At 45.5% G+C, this 5,063-nt stretch overlaps 1 protein-coding gene across 1 annotated transcript in view; it reads left to right on the forward strand.

Annotated features, from left to right (window-relative positions):
• Positions 1 to 5,063, forward strand: part of LOC126390123 (perforin-1-like) — a 63,737-nt gene that overhangs the window by 58,070 nt on the left and 604 nt on the right. The gene's annotated exons all lie outside the window — the stretch shown is intronic.

Below are 5,063 nucleotides of genomic sequence, written 5' to 3' on the forward strand. Positions count from 1 at the left end.
TTTTGTCTGTTGTGTCGACGCCAAAAATATGAGTCTCGCAAATCACGACCCCAAATTAAACTATGGCTAGTTTAGGTTCACTTTAGATAACGTTCGGAAATACCATTTCATTGGCAGAGAGAAAGACACCTAGCATAAACCTACTGTCTATTAAGGCTGTCAGGCTAGTTTAAAAAGCTACCCAATCAGGGGAATACCTTTTCAGACCATATCAGTTACTCTTAATTTAAGATTTTGACTTTTTTTTGGTAATATTCCCTCTTGTAGAAGGATTTATTGATTGCATTTACTGTGCTACAGTAAGACTGAAAAGTTCAATAGCTGGACTGAAATATTGTTATTATTTGCATATGTTCTTTATTTTGTATCTGTTGATTTATAAGATTGTAAGACTGTGTAAATCACTTTTTTTGGGAATATTCCCTCTTGTAGAAGGCTTACTTAATTATGTTTCGTGTGCTACAGAAGGAAGAATTGAAAGGTTCAATGGCTGAACTCAAAAGTTTTTTCATTTGCTTTCAAATGTAGCTCTGTTAAACCTGTTAAAGGTTGATGCAAATATAAGTAAATGTTCTCAAACATCCAGTACAGGCTAACTTTCTGTATGTTATACGTCTTACCATAGTGCTTTTGTAAGTTTTGTAAGTTTGAGTGGCATGTATATTTAGTAAGGCAGTATTGTAAATCTATATGTGTGTGTGTGTGTGTGTGTGTGTGTGTGTCGAAGGGGGGGGTCGGCTTCTGACTGGGGGCCTGTGCCCCTGCACAGCTGTATGCCTAGCAACGCCCCTGGTGCCACTGTGCGTCAGTGTCTGATGCCAAGGCCAATGGACACAGCAGCGATATTTGATGAGTTGGGACGTGTCCAGAAAACTTCTAACAGCGGGCACCCTGGAGGCATCCTAATCAGATGCCTGAACCACCTAAAGTGGCCTCTACTGATGTGAAGGAGCAGCGGCTCTACACCGAGATCCCTCTGGATGTCTGAGCTCCTCAACCTATCTCTACGGCTGAGCCCAGCCATCTTTCATAGGAAACTTATGTCACTACCCAAAGCTCATGATCACAGGTGAGAGTTAGGCATAAATTAGCCAGTAAATTGAAATCTTTGCCTTCTGGCTCAGCTCTGTTTTCACCACACCACAGTCCAGTGCAGTGCCTGCATCACTGCAGATGCTGCGCCTAACTGCCTGTCCATCTCATGCTCCATTTTACCCTTATTGGTGAACAAGACCCCTAGATACTTAAACTCCTTTGCCTGGGGCAGTAACTCTTTCCCAACCCAGAGTGGGCAATCTACTGTTTTCCTCCAGAGAACCATGGCCTCAGACCTGGAAGTGCTTACTCTTATGCCAATACCCATCTGCTGTCTTAGGAAGCCTGCTTAGTAGAAAACAGCGGGATATATATCTTGTATCACCAGTCAGCCTGAAAATATGAATTTTTGTCCATATCGCCTAGTCTGGAAATCCAGATGCAAATTCGAATTTGAACTGCACGGGGATCTGGCCCCGACGAGCAGACCCTGCTGAATCGCCTATTGGACCAATCAGATCAGTCTGACAGAGGCTCTGGGCGGGCGTAACATGATGAGGACAGCGCTGCACTGTAGGAGTCGAAAAGTAAACAGCCAAGATGGCAGCTGCCGAAGAACCATCCATTCAATTTAGCCTGGGAAAAAACGCTAAGCCAACTACACTTATCTTTTTCTTTGAGAGAGGAACAGAAGACTGCCCTAGAAGCCTTCGCTTCCAGGAAGGAACTTTTTGCTGTTTTGCCGATGGGATATGGCAAAAGCGGGCGGCACGGTGGTGTGCTGGTTAGCACTCTCGCCTCACAGCAAGAGGGTTGCCGGTTCGATCCCGGGCGTGGGAGCCCTTCTGTGTGGAGTTTGCATGTTCTCCCCGTGTCAGCGTGGGTTCTCTCCGGGCACTCCGGCTTCCTCCCGCAGTCCAAAGACATGCAGATTGGGGACTAGGTTAATTGATAACTCTAAATTGTCCGTAGGTGTGAATGTGAGCGTGTATGGTTGTTTGTCTCTATGTGTCAGCCCTGCGATAGTCTGGCGACCTGTCCAGGGTGTACCCTGCCTCTCGCCCGATGTCAGCTGGGATAGGCTGCAGCCCCCCCGCGACCCTCAAGAGGATGAAGCGGTTAGAAGATGAATGAATGAATGAATGATATGGCAAAAGCATAATATAGCAGTTAGCCCCACTGGTCGGTAAACAAATGGGGCTTTGTGCAATGAATACGTCATCTTGTTTTTGCTCTGATTGGCTATCGTGCTATCCAATTGCGTGCGGCGACATTTAATATGCCTCAGTTAGTAGGAAGGGTGTATCGGTGAGGGCCAGACTCAAAATCTTTCTAGATTTGAGTCTGGATTTCCAGGCTAGCCTGTAACGGGTGTAATTTGGACCCAAAAGCAGTACACTGGAAATCGGGAACAGTTGGTAATGACCTTTATTATCATCACGGCAGCAAAACAGGAACTTGAGCAGATGAATAAACTCAGCAGACAGTTCAATCTTCAGGCTAATAGCCCACACACAGTCTCTGGGTCTCAGGCTTGAGGAAGGGATTAAGCCGAACCCGGCCACGAGGCCGAGGGGGGGGGGCGTGAGCCCTCGGACCCGTACAGTTCAGTTCTGTAGCGGCCAGGAGTAAAGGTAAGGGGCTTACTGGAGACCAGGTAGTCGAGGCGAGGTGTCCAGAGCTGGAAGAGCCAGCCGATGATGCAGAGGTGCCAACGAGGAGCGAGCAGCAGAGGAGCTGGGGCCAGGCGGAGGAGTCGAAGCCAGGAGAAACGACAGACGCCAGAAACGCTGAGGCAGAGCATGTGGTCGAGGACAGAAGGCAGGTAAGTTCACCGGGAGGCAGGCGAGGAGAGCAGGTCGGAGGCAGGCAGGGTCGGCAACAGGAGATCAGGTAGGTAATGAGTGCTGGAAAGTCTCGCATGGATGCAGTAGAACAATCTGGCAAAGGTGAGAGTGCTGGAGAGGGTTAAATGCAGGGCTGATTGGGAATGAGCTGCAGCTGAGCTTGCAGGTGAGTGTAGTTGGGCTGATTAGGTAGGAGTGGCTGGCAGGTAGAGTGGAGCAGAGGCAGGGAAAGTGGAAAATTACTGAGGCAGAGGGATAGGAGGGGAGACAGGGAGGATGAAACTGTGACATAGCCCAGCCCTATTTATGACCACAACTTTTAGTATCTGCCTCCACAATGGAGGCTTTGTACATGGCCCACTTAAGTTCTGTGTCCCCAGCCTTCCCCAGGATGCATGAAAAGTTCTTCTGGAGGTGGGAGTTGAAGATCTTGTAAACAGGGACCTCAACTAGATGCTCCCAGTTCACCATCACTACTCTTCTGGGTTTAGAAGGTCTGTCTGGCAGCCTCCTCTGCCATCAGATCCAACTTGCTGCTAAGACCCTGTGCAATTTACATACTCTGTGCAATATCCCATATCCCATATCTTTATTACACTGTTGTAAATAGTCTTGTGTGTACAGTAACTCAATTTAGTGCCTTACTTCATATATGCATGTATATATATATATATATATATATATGTATATAAAGTAAGGCACTAAATTGAGGTGCTCACCTGGAGTTAAATTCTTCTCCTCCTTTTTTTTTTAAATCAATAAGCATTATTTGTAGTTTGAACTTGAAATTTAGGTGACTCTCTTCATATAGCATATTTCATTACAGGTCAACTAAATTGTGCCTAACATTAAAGTGCATACAACAAGTGACATGGGAATATATTTAATAAAATGCAAGAAGAACCACCCACTCTTCCAAAGACACTGACATACCACAGAACCATCCCACAAACACAAACACACACAAATGCAGATGCTTAAATCTNCTCTTCATATAGCATATTTCATTACAGGTCAACTAAATTGTGCCTAACATTAAAGTGCATACAACAAGTGACATGGGAATATATTTAATAAAATGCAAGAAGAACCACCCACTCTTCCAAAGACACTGACATACCACAGAACCATCCCACAAACACAAACACACACAAATGCAGATGCTTAAATCTAAAATGTGTGAGAATCACATTGGTGCTCAAGACTCCACCTCCAAATCAGTTCTATAAGACAGGTCAGACATTGTGAGCTACTGAACAGAGTTTGATGTCAACAGCCACGGTAAGAGCCGACTTGATTGAGTAATTGCTTCTATTACTCAGTCATTTGCTTAGTGACATCCAATTTACATTGACATTTTCGATTCAAAATTTGCATTGTTTAACTGATTCTGTGCCTCTGCCTTTTACCTTCTGTTGCTTTTTATTTTCTTTTGTGCAGATGGCCAGGCTGTGGCATCTCATGCTCCTGTGCTGGGCATGGACTCCTCTGTGTCTGCTGTCCAGTGTAAGCTTCAGAGGTACACCGCAGGAGTGTGAAAAGGCTCCCTTTGTCCCTGGTTACAATCTGGGTGGAGAGGGCTTCGACATCGTCACAATGAAACGGAAAGGTGCCTATGTCATCGACACTGAAACATGGAAGCTTGGCAATGGCACATGCAGGCTATTCAGCAACAGCTACATGAACCGAGAGAGCCAGAAGGTTCCAGTTGCCGTGGTGGACTGGAGAACCCTCCCTAAGTGCAGTTTGAAGGTCTCCGGTGTACTCTTTGATTCTGTCGAAGCTCTTGTCAATGATTCCACCTCAGCTGTGTCCAATGATTGGAAAGTTGGCCTTGAAATCCCTGTAGACCCATCTGTCACTCTTGGTGTTGGCTTTGGAGGTTCCCACTCCAAAGAATCTATCTTTGGCATGCAAAAGTCCAAACAAGACCGCTACACCTTCTCTGGCCATTCTGTCTACTGTAACTACTACCGGTGAGTATGTGGACAAGTGTCTTTTGTCATTTATCTGGTCAGTTCACTGAGATATGTTTTGTTTTACAGTGTTCTGGATAAATAACAATAATGACAGTAATTCTGCGTAAAATAACATATACAGTCACGTGAATAAAATGGGACTGTGATAGATTTTAACTAATTAATATTCTTCCTGTTCTTCACAGCTACAGACTGGCAACAA

The sequence above is a fragment of the Epinephelus moara genome, chromosome 5 (assembly GCF_006386435.1).
Source record: "Epinephelus moara isolate mb chromosome 5, YSFRI_EMoa_1.0, whole genome shotgun sequence".
In the NCBI taxonomy this organism is placed as follows: domain Eukaryota; kingdom Metazoa; phylum Chordata; class Actinopteri; order Perciformes; family Serranidae; genus Epinephelus; species Epinephelus moara.